The 19,181-nt window shown below is 40.2% G+C and overlaps 1 protein-coding gene across 4 annotated transcripts in view; it reads right to left on the bottom strand.

The window, feature by feature from the left end:
- LOC133479563 (CUB and sushi domain-containing protein 3-like) overlaps positions 1-19,181 on the bottom strand; it is a 283,130-nt gene that overhangs the window by 130,156 nt on the left and 133,793 nt on the right. The window lies entirely within an intron of this gene.

Here is a 19,181-nt window from a genome sequence, read left to right as displayed (position 1 = left end):
AGAGAGAGAGAGAGAGAGAGAGAGAGAGAAAGAGCTGTGACGCCGTGTCAATCATTGTCATGAGTTCCATTTGGGTTAGAAGCGACATGCTGAATATGATTGACTGCCTGCTGCAACATAATGGACTGCTTCTTTCAGATAGGACATGTTATTGTCAACAGCACTGTCGCATACGTACGCAGCACATATGTGCGCCACAGAGAGGCCGGTACATGGTTGTGTCTGGCCAGTGGCCACCACGTAACTATTGTGACGCTGGCCCGCTACTTATTCATTTTAAAAAGTGGGAGCCTTCAACTCATCTGGACTACTGGTGAGCAAGCTAGCTAGCCCGCACCTACCTTGTGGAGTCCGGTAAGCCGGTTAACTCCTCCTGCCGCAAGTCACCTACAGCTTTTCTTTTTACACACATTATCAATGCTACTACATTTGTCACGGGAGTAAAACCAAAAGTTGTTTCCCGGTGTGACATCACGTATGATCATTTCAAAATTACGATGGTGTGTGCGTGTGTATTTGTCTGTGTGTGTGTGGGAGTGGGGCTACACCGCTTTGCAAAGGTTGCCTGCTTAATTTGTCTGTCGTTTTCATTTCACTCATTATTAAAAACACAGTCTTGTGCAAAGGTTTTAATAACTTTGTTATGAAGCTAGCAAAGCTAACAAATCCTATCTATCTATCTACCTATCTATTTATCTATCTATCTATCTATCTATCTATCTATCTATCTATCTATCTATCTATCTATCTATCTATCTATCTATCTATCTATCTATCTATCTGTCTGTCTGTCTGTCCTTCTGTCTTTCTGTTTATAGCATCGACATATGAAGCTATGATATGTTCAAAGTTAAAAAGCCCAGACTCCTTTAAAGAGGATTGTATAGGAGAACAAACTATCATTAAAATAATGTGCAACAACTGCAATAGTAATGATTTACATTACGTTGGGGACAATGATCTTAACTAGGTAAATTGGTTTGTTTTGCTTGTAAATAATTTGCAAAAAAGTGTGAATAATCATACACAATACTGTTATATGGTAGTGGTACACTTACACATTCATTTTTAAATGTATGTCAAGCATCTGGTTGTGGTAATGCTCAAAATAAAGTGGTTTTCCCAAGGGAAGAGGGTTGGGAGCCCTCACTATAAAAACTGGCCCCTCTTGACGAACAAATGATCCATCCATCCATTTTCTGAGCCGCTTATCCTCACAAGGGTCACGGGAGTGCTGGAGCCTATCCCAGCTATCATCGGGCAGGAGGCGGGGTAAACCCTGAACTGGTTGCCAGCCAATCGCAGGGCAGATACAAACAAACAAAGAACTCACATCCACACCGACGGGCAATTTAGAGTCGTCAATTAACCTAGCATGCACGTTTTTGGGATGTGGGAGGAAACAGGAATGCTCAGAGAAAAATTGTTGTGTTTTAAAATTGAACTGCCCTGTTTTGTCTCCTAGTGCTTGTTGCGGACAAACTTCTTGTTCACAGTAACATATTTTGCTAATATCATATCTCGAGTCACTGTCAATCGAAACTATGTTATGCCATGTTCATGCTGTACTTTCTTAAAAAAATAATGCGACCAAATCATGTGCTAGTGCAACCAACTTTTGCTACTAGTGCAAAAAGTGCCCTGAGACAATGCCTCTTGAGAACAAAACACTCAAAATTGTAGTGTTTTTTTTTTTTACTGGGCAGGACAGCTTCAACTAACAATCTTGTCACACTGATTAGACCTTAGGTTGGCTGACTCCTAACAGGGATTAGCTCTTGGAGAAGTCATTAGCCCACAGGTTTACATACTTTTTCCACCTTGCACTGTGAAAGTTTAAATTTGCGTGTCCAATAAAAAACATAAAAACACATACAATTTCGGGCCGTGCTAGTCTTTTGCTGTGACTTACTGAAGATGACGATCACCACAAATTTTGAACAATGCAGAAATCATGCAGAAATCCAGATTCCAAAAAAGTTGACATACTTTTTCTTGCAAATGAAAAGAATCAGGAAATAAACACAGACAGACAATTGTATGCATATCTTATGGACTGTTTTTTTTTTTTTCCAATTTATTAGTATTGTTGTCTTGATTTTCTCAGAACTAAATACCTCTGTAAGCTTGGAACATTACCAAATTAATGTGGTATTACAAATGCATCACATCATGACTGCATCACTGGCACCTTTTCAACTTTATAAGGGAGAATCACAAAAACTTGACATTACAGGACTGCTGGCTACAAGAATACATCACAAGCTCACTCTGCAAAAACTATATGTACCCTAGTGATTGAGTGTTTCAGGTTTACAAGAAGGTTACTTCTTAAATGAGATAGCCTTTTACAAAGGGCATGTTAATCGATATACAACCCTATATGTTTTAAATGGCTGAGGAACCTATATAACAGTGTTAATGAGGCAGGTATGATATTTCACGCATTGACAGTGATAGTGAGAGATGTAAAATTTCTGGAGAGAAAAACAAGAAGAGTAATATTACCTCACTATAACCTAGTTGTTATGATACATACAGTATATGCACACAAAGCCTAGGTCTAAATTACCATCGTTCTAAACAATAGATGTTTAATGGGGGTAGTGCAAAATTAAAAAAAACTGTTTACAGAAACTGTTCATGAATAACAACTCCACATTACCTACATCCAAAAGCCTTGAGGCGGACTACACACAACAGCCAGCTAAAACAAATACAGAAATACAGAAAAACCTGTAAATGTGTGAAAAGGTGAAAAAATGCAATATGCTTGTCCTTCAGATGGAGAATAATGGAGCAGCCTTTTGTCATATTTACTTTGGAGCATTATAGCGCTTTGTAATGTAGTAAATCACTGAAAAAATAGTTTGGCCTGAACATAACCAAGATAGACAGGGAAAGAATTAGAGGGAAACAAAAGTGTGGGCCAGCCACTATATTGGAGACGATGCTGCATCTAATGGCCCAAGGGATGGTTTGGACAGAATGGCAACCACACAGAAACACTAAAGTCATGAAAGGTAGTGCTCTAACTATTGCCTGACGTCTCTACACTAGGTGTTTCCAAACTTTTTCCTCCGAAGTCCGCGTACAGAAAAATCAAAGGATGCAAGGACCTGTTTTACATTCTTCAACTTTAATTTATTAAACACACTAAACCCAATCTATGAAGCAATTAAATATAGTTTTAATACATTGTATCCATCCATCCATTGTCTGTACCGCTTTATCCTCACAAGGGTTGTGGGCGTGCTGGAGCCTATCCCAGCTATCTTCGGGCTTGAGGCGGGGTACACCCGGAACTGGTCGCCAGCCAATCGCAGGGCACATACAAACAAACAACCATTTGCACTCACAGTCACACCTATGGGCAATTTAGAGTCTCCAATTAATGCATGTTTTTGGGATGTGGGAGGAAACCGGAGTGCCCGGAGAAAACCCACGCAGGCATGGGAAGAACATGCAAACTCCACACAGGCGGGTCCGGGATTTGAACCCTGGTCCCCAGAACTGTGAGGTAGATGTGCTAACCAGTCGTCCACCGTGCCGCCTAATAAATCTTATAGTTATTTTAAAATATATATATGCTACATCCCAGCTTTCTGTTTGGTGATAAGTCAAAGGTAGTTGGTGTGGCCACGGCGCTGTATCCCATCCATCCATCCATTCTCAATACCGCTCATCTTGTTCAGGGTTGTGGGGCGCTGGAGCATATCTCAGCTGACTTTGGGCAAAAGGGGGACTGGTCGCCAGTCAGTCGCAGGACACATAGACACAGACAACCACTCGCATTCACATTCACACCATCACTGAGTGAGAACTGAACCCACGCTGCCTGCATCAAAGTCAGGCGAATGCACCACTACACCATCAGTGACTGCCCTGTATCCCACCAGAATAAATCAACCCTTACACACCTGAAACACATGTCCACGAGTAAAAAACAAGAGTACTCTGTCATAAGCTGACAACCTTTAAAGCAATGTTTACTTGAGGTTCACAAATTGGACATGGAGAAGGAGCAGAAAGTGAAGCCAACCATTTTTGCTTCTGGACTGAATTCTGATTATTCAATGAGGCGTTTTGAAGAGAAATGTTGTTACTATTTTAGGTGTCAACAGCTTATTTTCACCTTTACATAGGAAAAAAAGCTTTATGTAAAAGAATAGCTACTAATTGAAGTAGCAGTTGTCAGGGGCGTCACACCAATGGGGGACCTTTTCAACACTTACACCTTTCATAGCCAAGGTTGTTGAGAAAGTTAGTTTTAATTAACTCAGCAATTTCTTGAACTTAAATGGACTTTTTGACAAATTTCAATCAGGGTTCCGAACTCATCACAGTACAGAATCTTCTCTTATCAAAGTGCTAAATGATAAAAGGACTCGGGAAAGGTGTCAATTCTGGTCTTGTTGGACCTCAGTGCGGCTTTCGATGCGGTAGATCATAATATACTGCTGGACAGGTTGGAAACGTGGGTAGGAGTGGGTAGGACTAAATGGAACAGTCCTTAAATGGTTCAGGTCCTACCTGGAGGAAAGGAGTTATTTTATAACCATTGGAAGCGTTCAATCTCATCGAATGGCAATGACCTATGGGGTCCCTCAAGGGTCAGTTTTTGGACCCCTCCAAACAAAATCCACATGCGCATAATACAGTATATACTTAACATGGTACACTAACCCAGAGCAGCACATTTAGCCTTCTTTCCTTATCTGATGGGAGTAGGAGTGCCCAGGGCTCAACGAGATTCTGAATAAGAGATGGATTTATCCTTAGGGACAGCCCAGCACTGTGGTATTAGCATACAGACACTGCACTATCTTGAATACACTCTTCAACCATGCATTGCAAATACTACGCACACACAAATTTAAGCACAAATAGGGTTACACACGCCCTCAGAAGAGCTATGTCCCTCATATCTGCCTCTAATCTAAAGCCAGCCATGCGTGTCTCCAATCTGCTCCTCTGCTGTAATCACGTCCACATATTAAGTCAATAAATCATTGTAAATTTGTTGCCTAATTTATGCAGGCCTGTGATGAATCTTTTGTCCTCTGGGCCTAGTCATGGTACTATAGAGCAAGGCACTTGGAAAATGAGCAACATTTCCATGCCTGCATCTTCACTTGGATTTATCCCAAAGCAGTTAAGTCTCTTAAATTGCATTTCCACACCTAGCTGGGTGTCAGATCTTGATATTCATGCATCTCTGAAACTCATACCCATATCCCTGCTGGGCTTAGATGAAGCAAAAACGTAGAATTACAGGTTGACCCCATTCTTATAAATGGTAATCTCATTCCTGCTTGAAAGCAGTCATTTTGAAAAATATGACAAAAGGTTGTCTTGGTGTCACTTAGTCTTGGTTTCTGACAGGCATGCCATTCTGGACTGCATTTATATAAGTGCTTAAATTATGTGTTGAAAGAAAAGAGAGTAATTGGTGTATTGTAGGTGGCACGTTGGATGACTTGTTAGCACATCTGCCTAACAGTACTGAGGACCTGGGTTCAAATCCAGCCCCACATGTGTGGAGTTTGCATGTTCTCCCCGTGCCTGTGACTGTGAGTGTGAATGGTTGTTTGTTTATATGTGCCCTGCGATTGGCTAGCAACAAGTTCTGGGTGTACGCTGCTTCTCGCCCGAAGATAGCTGGGATAGCCCGGACATGCCCGGAACTCTTGTGTGGATAAGCGGTACGGAAAATGAATGAATGAATGGTGTACTGTGTGGACCAATCTGATATTAGATATTTTGCTTCAAAACAGCCTTGTGTCTTTAAAGGAGACCTACAGTATTATTCTTTTTTTCACAATGAAATTAAACAGCTCCTACAAAATATGAAGAATTACAATACGATAAACATCCACATACTGGTTGAAATGAGGGGTAATTCTGTCTCATGCAAATGAGCCATTTCTCACCCTGCCTCCTATACAGCTAGGCCAATGCAGAGTGCAGCTTTTGTTACAATGACTTCTTGGGGTCAGAGCTAGGGCGTTGTGAAAATGTGACGGTTACTCAGTGTTGCTAAGCAAGCAACATTTCCAACCCATCTAGCAAAAGCCAATGACTTTGAATGTCTTAATTGGAGAATTCTGGAGACTCCCTCCAGAGCAGAAGATGTTCACCCATCTATATCCTGACTACAGAAGAAACGTGTTTGCGTGGAGCCACCAATGGCTAATTTAACCATTATACTCGTTGTAGGGTTGGTATTGTATTACACTGTGGAACCGAAAATAGAACACATTTTTGGAAATGGAGAGCTACCAAAAGATTTACTTGATTGTTAAATTTGACACTTGATGGGTCAGCAGGCACTCCAGTAAAGTAACTACCTATTTGTATACAGGCAATTAAAAATGTAAGTTTTCCAGTATATGTCCACATATTATGTCCCACTTTAGGGCTCCCAATTATGTCCTGCATTATGCTATTCTGGCTCAATAGGCAAAGTTACGATAGAAATTTACAAGCACATTCACACCCTAAACATTTCAGAGGTGTTATGCCAGGTTTGGATGTGAGAAAGTGCAGAGAGCTGAAGTGAGTTCAATTCTCTGTTCTTGCAACCAAGTGATTTGTGACCATGTTATCCCACTGACAGTATGCATTTGATAGGAGGAGACTCAGGCAAGGAATGGATGTACCTGGATCATGACATGTTCAAGTTTTAGTGCTATCTGGAAAAGTGTCATCGTGAAGTAATAAAGCCAATGTGTGCCAAGAGATCATGTCTGCCTGTATGATTACAGCATAACAACGAAAGTTTTATTCAGAGTGGACCCGAACCGATCATCCATCCATCCATCCATCCATTTTCTGAGCCGCTTCTCCTCACTAGGATCGCGGACGTGCTGGAGCCTATCCCAGCTATCATCGGGCAGGAGGCAGGGTACACCCTGAACTGGTCACCAGCCAATCGCAGGGCACATACAAACAAACAACCATTCGCACTCACAGTCACACCTACTGGCAATTTAGAGTCTTCAATTCATGCATGTTTTTGGGATGTGGGAGGAAACCGGAGTGCCCGGAGAAACCCCACGCAGGCACGGGGAGAACATGCAAACTCCACACAGGCGTGGCCGGGGATTGAACCCCGGTCCTCAGAACTGTGAGGCTGACGCTCTAACCTGTCGTCCACCGTGCCGCCCCACACCGATCATGTGATTGGAAATTGTGGCCGATCACATAATTTTTAGCTGATAAGGCTAAATAAGGCTGGATAAGATCGGATTTGTTCATTTTCTGATGGTAACAAAGCCACAAAACAATCCGATGTACAAAGATATTGCCAAAAGGAACAGCAATAGCTTAGTTTTATATTACACAATATAATGTTTCGTTTTGTTTTTGTTTTTTTGTTTAGCAGCAATATTGTAAAAGTGACAGTAACAGAATGAGTCAAGGTCTGTCCATCTCCATTTTGCAGCACAGCGTTAAGTGGACGGTGCCTTTGTCCACAGAACCTGTTTTTGGAGGAAGAAAGAAGTAAGCTTTCGGACTGAGATGTGCAAACATTTTACTTACACAACCGACAGTTAGGGTAAGCCGAAAGATATTACAAACTAAGTCTGCAAAGCCTGATATAGTATAATATATACTGTAGTGTAGACAAAGAGTTGAAAAGAGTGACAGGCTGGTTAGAAAATGTGACGCGTTCAAACGACTTTCCTTCAACCAGAAGTCTAATGAGCATGAATTATTTTGGGACAAGCCAACTTGTGCCATACCAGTTACATCTTACAAGGCAATTAATCAATAGTGTTGATTAAACTACATTGAACACTGGGAAAAACAGCATTTCTTGCCTGTCCGCTCTTCCTATAATTAGACTTTACCATGAAATATAATAATTTAAATCCTTTAGAAATGTTATATTTTTAGAAATGTGTGTTACTCTTTACCCCAACTATACCTTAAGTTTATTATCTAAAAAACAAACAAACAAAGAAACAGAGTCTTATCCCTGGGTTTTCATTCAGTCCAGAATATATTTGGTGATTTAATAAAAATAAATATTGCACAAATGAGTCCTAAGCGAACCCTTCAATCACAGTGTGGAATAATCGTAACATATCCACCAAAAAAACCCTATACTTTCTTGATTCCTTAATGTTGCTGGTAATTTTGAATGCATTTTACTGCACAATTTCTTATTTGATATTCTGTTAAGTTCTTGCGGGAAAATCCCTGTCATTGCAACATCGTATAGCATGTTGGTACTGCTTTACCTTTCTTTCCCTGTTTAACATCTATATGCTAGAATTCATGACATTTGAGCCAAAATGGTCAAAACAGCCAGACAACTATAAAGCAGATTTGTGTGCGTATGTGTGTGTGTGTGTGTATATATATATATATATATACATTATATTGCTTTCAGTAAGTCAAGTGTTTCATACTTTATTATAAAAAAAACTATATTTCATTTTGGAATATAAATCTGTAGAATATATGCACATCTTATTGTCATGGCAGTTAATGAGCACGAAGAAAATATATTTTACACAAAGGCCAGATTTAGTACAAAATGGGTGGTGTGCAAATCTGTGTGCATTCTGCATCTGATTTTTGAAGCAATTCATTATGCATTCAGTTCCTGGACTGCACCTGGTTTCTCTTAACTCTTTGAGCCTGAGAAAGCGTGCCGTTTTGCACTCCCTAAAAATATCACTCAAGAAATTATGACGTTCTATTTTATTTATGAATTTATTTAGAAGTTACATCCATCAACGCACCGGCTGATAGAACAGCGGGTCCAAGCAAAGAAGGGTAATCATTTTAAAACAGGTGTCTCATATACAAATACAATACAAATAACCCATGATGCAGCTCTGTCAGGTTTGCATCTAGACTGTGGAGCCACTACTTTTGTTTTAAACTTATTTTTATTTGTATGTATATATCTGTATGGATGTATTATATGTGATATGGGCTTTTCTCTGTCTAAAACAAAATTCATTTATTCATTCAAATGGTATAAACATATTTTTTAGGCTATAGTAATAAGCCAAATTTCTGCCTTTGTATTGTGTATATGTGCATTTTGGTGAAATAATTGCGACTCGTCCATCAATAATGTGTACTATATCAGTGGAAGAAAGAAATATTATACCTGTACAACAGCTAGTATTTAAAAAATGACTGTTGATGTACCATTAGATTATATCATAACGTAAGGAGACTAATAACACGTGAGGTAGGGGCATTATGGGTTGCATGTATGCACGCAGGACTGTTTTGGTTGTGAAACAGTAGTATTAAAAAATCAAGAGGAATCACTTGAGATTTAATATTAGGGCAATGCCGCTAAAAACCTTTGAAGAGAAACAAGGTACAGGAGAGGCAAAGAAATAATCGACATTTCCGATTGATTAAATTTCATTCATTCAAACCTTGGCTGCACTCATCAATTTTCATTTGCTTTAATTTATTATCATGCCTTTTGAGAAAAGGGGGCTTTCCCTGTCAAAATCAAAGACACAGTATGCCGCAGATAGGATCATCAAAATACAACAGGGATGAGAAATGTCATCATTTTAGAAAAGCTCTTTCAGTATCTATTCCTGCTCCCACTGCTATTTGATCATCCTACTAAAGAGCGAGGGAAGATCATCCACTAGATCACTTGTGTTTTGCGCATTGTCATTCGCTTAAAGGCATAGTTGATGGATTATCCGATTATACATATTATGTATATGCATACCAGTGAGGTGGGAGATTCCGCAAATGCTACTCATACAGCATGTGAACAGCTTGGAAGAGTTAATGTCTCAGTACAAGTTAGTTCAAAAGAAAAGGTGGTTAAGGTAACCATACTTGCACACTTTCAAGCAAACAATGTTGCTGTAAAGCAGCCAATTTTGAACTGCTCTGAACTGGTCATAACTTTTTAATTGAAATAATTTATGCTCATCAGAATAAAAAAACATACTGTACCACCGGTAGCCGACATTTTGTTTTACAATACACACATACAACTGCAAAATGACTTTACACAGAACATAAAGTTCATATTGAACAACAAATACTGTACCTATTTGGACCTTAACATACAGTAAATGAGAAGACATGCTTGCTTTGGTGCTTTGGCTTCGTCTTGCTTTGCTCTACTGATGTATTTATGAAAAAATGTCGAGTATTTTGTGAAAGGTAAGGTTTGAGGGTTTTACAAGCTGTCAGGGATGCCCATGTTTTCAAGCATTTACCGTGCACAGAAACGTGATCATTCATTCAACACTTCCGCTCTTTAAAGCTGAGGAGATAAACCCTGTGAAACACTCTAAGCTAAAATGCAGGATTTAGTCAGTGTTGAGTCAAATTTTTTCACAGATTTAGTGTCGACACCACAGTAAATACACTTAATGAGAAACAGACAGAAACTGAACTTGCTTTTCACGTTCATGAAGCTCACCAAATCAAGGAGTTGGGGTAACAACGCTCAAATGCTCTCTAGGGGGTAAGTAGCACAACAGCCTAAAGCTTGCTGCTGCAGGATGGTGGAGATCTGACAGCTTGAGTATACCAATATTGATTTAATATCTGGCAACTTGAGCTGCAAATAATGAAACAATGTTCATTCAAAGAATGTGCAGTAAAATGAGGTTTATTTAGACACTTAAGCTATAACAAGCATTGACGTTTTTTTTCTAAGTTGAATGGGGTTACACTTCTTTTTTCGACAATATAGTTTAGGCTTTGGAAATACAGAGTCATTAGTGGTTTGCAAAAACTAAGATAAATGATTTTAAAGGCAAAATGAATTGCAGCATTCCACTAACATACAGCTGATAACACAGCACTGAGTACAAGGTTTTGAAGAGGCCAGAGAACAGCCTAACGGTAAAGAAAATAGTAGCATGTGTTTGTCCTTCTGGCAATGAATTATGGAAACAGGTGCCTGTCATCTTCGCGGTGTGGCAGCATCGGCCATCTGAGATTGTGGCCTCTGACAGTACACACAGGCCTCATTTATAGAAACCAGAGCAATTGTATGACAGCACAGACACATATTTTTAATGACACATTATCACAGCGAAATTGCATTAGGCTGTTTGGCAGGGGGTTAGTGGCTTCACCTTGGCACAAGCTATAAACAGCCCGTTTGGCTTCAGTCTTGAGCAAAGTTCACCTCTCCTTCTGTGGACAAGCTCTGTCATTTACTGTATTGGTCACTTGGTTAGAGAACAGAAAAAAAAGGGAAATGGATTTAAAAAAAAACTTTACACAATTTTTTTTAATCTCTCCCTAATCTATTGTATTATTATTATTATAGTATTTTCTCAGCAAGCCGCCCCAATTCCCACATGCTGCCAGATCTCATCCGATATCGGAAGCTAAGCAGGGTCGGTCCTGGTTAATACTTGGATTAGAGACCACCTAGGAATAGCAGGTGCTGGGGTTGGGCAGTTGGCCAATCGACTGCTCCTATAAAAAAACTACAGAATACAGAAACTGCAATAAAGGCCTTATGTGCCTCATGGCAATGACAGCTCTAACTAACTAATTTTCTCAACAAAAACAAATTATTGTGGTTTACCGAATAATAAAGTTATTTGATAACAAAACAAAATTATTCAGTTTAATAGAGGAGAACAATGACCACATCTGCAACTATAACACATTATTTCCTTGTCCAAACTGTTGAGTTACCTTAATAATATCACAGTGCTATCACTGCCTTTGTTTGCAGCCATCCAGCCAGACGGCCCAACCCCCAAGATCCTCACCATGACAATAGTGGATACCCACCTTCCCACTGTTACTATGACTGCCAGGTCTTCAACTGGCAGTCATTGGCCCTAACCCGTGTTTGTGAAGCCCCTGCGTGGTGTTGTGCATTAAAATCTGGAGAGGCACGTGGCATTGCTGCCCTACAGCCTGCCCCCTGACCCAGACCACACAGCCCCCCAGAGAATCTGTGTATGTAGTGCATTAAAGAAGGGGATAAATGCGTGTAATGCCACACAACCTGGTGTACTGAGAGGGCGGTGGAGCAGAGTGTCTAGACCAGGACACTGTACAGATTTGCTGAATCCCGGTCCGCCACCCGTATCCCTCCGCCCCACACCATTCCCCCAAGAAACCATGAGTATGTTTGTGTGCTCGGACGTGACTAGTGAAAAATATTCACAGTGAACGGTGTGAATGTGTGCTAAGTGAGTGATTTTGGATCCTCGGCTCCTGCAGGTCAGTTCAGCAGGACGACCACAGAGAGCGAGGACAACCACATTCAGCCCCAAACCAGTTTTCTATATGCTTTGTCCATATTTGGCAAAGACCGCCCCCTTTCCTCTGATTGGTTGCCTCCGCACAGAAGACCCACTTGTGAGAGCATACGTTTGTTATGTTGACAGCGCTGGCTTGGGAGCAGAAAGGGAAGGCGGAGCTCTTCCCTAGTGACGTAGAAAAGGTCGAGAAATCCGAATGACATGATTTCAGTGCTCGGCAGAAAAATGCCTGGAATTTAGGAATATGTAGACAACTTGAATTCATGCTTCACACGTTTACTGAAGCACCATAAAGATGTGTCACATCCCCATTCCTTACATTACAGAGATCATCACAGAGATCACGGTCAATTTTTTTGTATGCGATGCAACGAGTGACTGAGGTGGCTCCCTGCATGATATTTCTCACAAGTGTACATCACAGATGAGTCAACAGTCACCCTCAGGGCCAACGCTTTCAGCAGTGCTATTTCTCATTCCCAGGTTCCTTCATTACAACCCGATAACTCATTATGGCTCGCTCCGTCTCACTTATTCTCTTTGCGGCTGTCTCTTCCCTGCAGTTACACCCTTTACCACTCAACACCTCACTCACTCATGCTTTCTTTGCCCATCTAGTTACAGCTCATATTTATTACTGCAATCAATCAGTCCCCCTGACACACTGGATTGCAGCTATTATGCATATGCTGGCATTCTATATAGATGTACATCAGAGCTATAAGAAGTCCCAGACAGAAAAAAATAAGGAAAAGTGGGGAAATGTTCACCAGTGACTCATTTGTGTCTCTCCAGTGATATTAACTTGGAATCAAATTTGAGTAGTGGCAGCCAAATTTAATGTAAACAAAATGGGTATTTGGCAACATAGCGGAAAATTATAAAGAATATATCCTGTTGTCTTTTTTTAAACCTCCACTCAGAGGGAAAAAGTAACCACCAGAACAAAATAGGTGTAGAACATTGACAAATATCTAAAGGCTATTTTAGTCTGATGGATTCAAGTAGTGTAAGCAAGTGTTGGTTTCAACTGTGAGAGAAGGTTTGATGCTGCAGGCTTGGCTGGCCAAGAGAATTTGTGGGCACTAGATATGCTATATATTTTGAGAAGAACTGGAAGAACTTTGTTCCCTTTCGAAGTTTGAACAGAAAGGCAGCACAGAACACAAAATTCTAGGTTACATACAAAATACTGTGCTTCTTTTACTCTTGATGGATAGTTTCTATCGATCGTAAGCTTTTTTTTTTTTTCACTGTGCCAGCCTAGGTTTGACGAATCATATATTGGTGGATGTATGCAACTTCAAAAAGGTGAAACACCGGAATATGAAATTAGTCGAAAGAAGAGTGAATCCCTGCAGGCCAGTGTACATGTATGCATGTATGTTTAAAAGCAGCGCCCTAGGCAAAGATTGAGTGCCATGAATAATTCAGCATTTCAAAAAAGAAGCAGAGTTATTGTTTGAAATGTGACTGCAAGTATTATTTCAGACAATAATTAAACATTAAAGGGTAAGACAGATGCACATTGTACCTTAATGGCTTTGGAATGTTACAAAGCACAGAACAGCCATGGGTGCTGAGTGTCAAGGAATGATGGCTCACTTGTGGATGGAAAGCTTTTACTAACCTGATTCTGTGTTTTCATTACAAAATGGAGATTCTCCTGTATTATTATTTTTATGTTGAAGAACTGAGACGGATTGCATGCTTAACTTTAAAATCTACTAGAATATCAGAGAGACCCTGGGAAGAAAATGAAAATGGAAATCTGAGTTCAAACTGGACACTTGTGGTACATGGTGTATTTTTATGATGCAAGTTTGCAGATACAGTATCTACTCTAGATGTTTTGTTCTGACATAAAACATGGTAACTTGGAAATGCCATAAAAAAAACACTATGTTATTGCCAAAAAATGCATTAATTCCATTGTGAAATATGTGTGAACATTCACCACTGACTGTAATGAGAACCTGTCAGAAGTCCTTTAAATAAGTGACTTCAACAGAAGCAGCGAACAAAAAATAAGACAATAAAATAATATAAGACAAAGTAAGACCGACAGTCTTGATGGACAGTCTTCTCTGTGCGGAAGAGGATGATGTGTAATCGCAGCAATACGTGCGTGAGTGAGTGGAGCATTGTTACTTCTCTGGTCTTGGTATGGCAACACACAATGTGAGTGGGTATTAGGGCGGCACGATATTGGAAAAAAATTCCTGTGATTTTTTTTTAAACATGCGATATATTTGCGATGTGAATGAATACAGGATTAGTGTTGGAAAAGTTCATTTTCTACACGGACTAGTTTAAAGTTCAGTTCACCATTCCAAAATAAACTAGTTCAGTTCATAGTTCATAATTTAAGATTTTGAACTAAGTTCACCAGTCCAAAAATGAACCAGCTGATAGTTATTTTATTTCCATTTATTTATTTTTTTCAATACTGTATGATGCTGGCAGGCAATTAACCGCAAAATACTGGCATTTCATTTCCCCATTGTTGCCACCCTTTCAGTCCACACTAGTAGCCAGATGCAGCTTTCACCCGAGAATCTCAAAAACATGAGGAAAAGCGTGTTGCTTGACTGTTGCTTAAATTATGTTTTTTTTTTTTCTAATGAAGAATTAAAACAAAAACAGGACTGTAGTCCTTAATATGCAAACGAAAACATGCAACACATTATGACAGGAGTGATGGTTTAATGACTGATAACTTTGCATTCCCAGCAGCTGTGGCTGACTATAGTATCAAAATGTTTTATCTACTCTTATATTACAAAATAAAGTAAATTCCATATTTTCACAGTGTGATTGTACATTATTTTAACTAAAAAATTCTGATACAAATAATTTTCCTACTAATCCATTTTTACAATTATGAATTGCATTACAAAAGAATGAGGGAAAACATTCTCTTATCAGCATTCCCCACACTAGTGGTACACTTTCAATGGTCAATAACTCACCATACTCATGTTTCTTATGTCCTAGATGTATATTTTGTCATAGTGGCTGTTTGTTATCATACGAGACTGGCTCCAAATACTAGATTCCTTGTGTCTTGCAACATACTTGGCCAATAAAGCTGATTTTGATTCACTGCCATTTATGCAGTGCCCCTGAATGCAGTGCCTGCCTAGAGTAGTTTCATTCTGAAGAGTGAAATGGGTAATGCAGCTGGTGTACATTGTTTCCGGCATCCTCTTTCATAGTTATCAGACAAGGAGAAAAGTATACAACACTCTGCGCTGCTCCCTGTGTTGTTTGAAGCATTATAATTTACCATAACATGAGTACTAATCTCATTAGCATGTCCAAACAGGTCTCTTTGCTCGTTACTTTTAATATTACAGATGATTCACTGTATCTCATACTACACCAACATCGTAGTGAACCCTGTGATGTACTACTGCACACACGTACCTCGTGATGAAGATGCTCAAACAATATATCGTGCAGCCCTAGCAGGTATACTGAATGAGCTTGTGATAATCGCTAGCGACATAATACAGTATATACAACGTCGACCTCAGTATCTGTCTGTGGGTGCCACAATCAAATTCACGAAAATCGTGTTAGACCAGCAGTCTAGCCTGCATCGGCAGTTAGAGGTAGTGTGGGCAGACATACAGCGGCTGAAATAAGTATTTAACACGTCACCATTTTTCTCATGAAATGAACATTGACATGAACATTTCACCAGATGTTGGGAACAAACCAAATAATCCATACATACAAAGAAAGTAGAACACATAAGCTCAGAAATTAAGTTGTGTGTAATAATGTGAAATGCCACAAGGAAAAAGTATTGAACACGCCAACTGGTATTTATTTAATACTTTGTATAAAACCCTTTGTTTGTGATGACAGCATCAAGACGAGTCCGCTATGGAAAACCTAGTTGCACGCATTGCTCTGGTGTGAGTTTGGCCCATTACTCCACACAAGCAGTCTTCAAATCTTGAAGGTTCCGTGGGCTTCTTTCATGGACCTTGAGTTTCAGTTCTTTCCATAGAGTTTCGATTGGATTTAAGTCAGGTGATTGGCTGGGCCATTTCTGCTCCAAACATGGTCTGCATTATGGCATCCAAAGAGTTCAATTTTGTTCTCATCAGACCAGACTATATTCTCCAAGTATTTAACTGGCTTGTCCAAATGATGTTCAGCAAACTGTAAACCCAATGGGGTCTTGCGTGGTGAGCGTGTATACAGGCCATGGTGGCGGAGTGCATTACTCACTGTTTCCTTGTGACAACAGTACCTACTAATTCCCGGTCTTTTTTAAGCTCCCCACAGGCGGTCCTTGGCTCTTGGACAACTTTTCTGATTATTCTTTGCGCTCCTCTGTCAGAAATCTTGCAAGAAGCTCCTGATCGAGGCAAATTTATGGTGGTATGATTGGCTTTCCACTTATGTATTATGGCCCCAACCGTGCTCACTGGAACGTTCAGAAGCTTAGATATGTGCCTGTAACCAATCCCATTATGTTCTGCAACAATTAATTTGTCATGGTCTTGAGACAGCTCTTTGCTCTTACCCATCATTAAATGTGTCTTGACTCACACCTTGACAATGAGACCTTTTTGATCAATTAGGACAGAACCAGCTGATACTCATTTGCACTGACATGGGACTGGATTGCTTTTTGATTATTGATAGATTTTAAGTGTTGTCTTGGCTTCCATGCATTTTTGCACCTCCCTTTCTTCATGTGTTCAATACTTTTTCCCTGTGTCATTTCACAGTTTTACACACAACTTCATTTCTGATCTTATTTGTTGTACTTTCTTTGTATGTCTGGATTACTTGGATTGTTCCCAACATGTTCACCAGATGTTCCGGTCAACAGGACCTTTGGAAGTATATTTAGTGAGAAAAATGGTGACATGTTAAATACTTATTTCAGCCGTTGCAAGTTCAGATAGACTTTCTGCCACCAAATTGTCACTCCACCGGGTGCATCTCCAAGGGCACACCCTCGCTCAGCCGGAATGGCAAGCTTGGCGCAGACTGGTCTGCCAAAATTTGTAAACACACAGCGAGCATTGCGCTTGCACAAAAATCAGGATCCACCAGCATTTACATTCAACCGCAGATGCACCGTCTACGAAAATAGAGCCCTTTACATCCATCCATCAATTTTCTGAGCCGCTTCTCCTCACTAGGGTCGCGGGCGTGCTGGAGCCTATCCCGGCTGTCATCGGGCAGGAGGCGGGGTACACCCTGAACTGGTTGCCAGCCAATCGCAGGGCACATAGAAACAAACAACCATTCGCACTCACAGTCATGCCTACGGGCAATTTAGAGTCTCCAATTAATGCATGTTTTTGGGATGTGGGAGGAAACCGGAGTGCCCGGAGAAAACCCACGCAGGCACGGGGAGAACATGCAAACTCCACACAGGCGGGGCAGGGGATTGAACCCGGGTCCTCAGAACTGTGAGGCTGACGCTCTAACCAGTCGGCCACCGTGCCGCCAGCCCTTTATATTATCCAGAAATTCTATGTTGATTGTTGCCTAGACTCACATTTGATAGTCCTGTTTTGGGTGTTCCATTCAAGATCAACTGGGGCTGTGAAATGTACAGCTCTGAGTCACTGCCATAATAAGCTAATCAGGATAGAAGACAACTTTCACCAGCATCAGTCTACTGGTGTTATGTCTATTCTGAACTGCTCGTGCCACAGGGCCTCTTGGCTTTAATTCAAATTTTCAACCTGGCACTCTCTGTTATGTGGCTGCCAACCCAGTCCCAAGCATCCAGGTTTATTCTATTATTCATTATTTATTCGCAATCATCATGAATAACACGTTGTTGCATTAGTCACAACATTCTGAGACAGTTCATTTTTCTGACAAGGAACTAGGGATGGGCATATGACCACATTTAATCGATCAAAGCTAATAAAGGATAAATTAATCTCTGGATTGGCCACTAACCATCACCACAGGGCAGGTGAACAACTGGTTGTTATGCAAAATGTTCATTCACCAGCCACAGCTGGTAACAACTATAACTCTCATGTAACCACCACCAGGGCACCCACCCACCAGATAAACCAGAAAAATAAATTGGAGGACTCAACACCTAAAATGTTGAACTGACGAAGCCTTTTGGCTTAAAGGCAACATGTCTTAAACAACCCAGAAAGACTTCTGTTGATTACCATGACTTGGATGACTGAGAATCTAAACAGACAATTGATTGTAATATATAAATCTTTTCAGGGAATTGGAGAATCTCTCAGTGGACTGAACTCCAGTTTTGATTCTTTGATGCAGTGTTCTATGTATTATATCAGAATAATGCTGTCCAGGGCAGCTCGCATAGAGGAGGCCTGTATTGATGAAGGTCTCAGTTGACAACATATTGTTCTACTTCAGGCTACAAACTAGAAGGTAGTACAGTGTATTCCATTTTACCCGAATTGCTTAAAGTTGTGATCTTTCAACAATCTCTTTTATATACACATCAAGTGATTTTTTTTTTGCCAATCAATTACTCAATTAATCAGTTATTTTGGCCATCCCTACATATCGTTAACACTGTGCTTTGAAGCAGGTCTCGATAACAGGTTTAGACACATACACACAAACAGAAATTTATGTTGTGGTCTTTCTACAACCTTGAAACTACATGTTTGCAAAAGATATAAATCCATAGAACATAGCCAAGGTATAAAACCCCTGAGAGTCATATTATTTCCTTTTGACCTTTCCCTGTCCGTGCTACTAGGTTGATACGATGTCCCAATGAGGGGCATAATTTGACATTGTTGATATTGTATATATGCAGGATGCATATAAAGTCAAATAATTTCATGTGTACTGATCTCTGCTATCACATTGACATTTCTAGTGTTTACAAAAAACAAGTAAGCAATTGTGAGTTACACCTGGGCCATTCAACCTAGCTTGGATTAAAAA

The sequence above is a fragment of the Phyllopteryx taeniolatus genome, chromosome 6 (genome assembly GCF_024500385.1).
Source record: "Phyllopteryx taeniolatus isolate TA_2022b chromosome 6, UOR_Ptae_1.2, whole genome shotgun sequence".
In the NCBI taxonomy this organism is placed as follows: Eukaryota; Metazoa; Chordata; class Actinopteri; order Syngnathiformes; family Syngnathidae; genus Phyllopteryx; species Phyllopteryx taeniolatus.
Note: the sequence above shows the minus strand (reverse complement) of the source record. Positions and strands in the feature narration are given on the sequence as shown.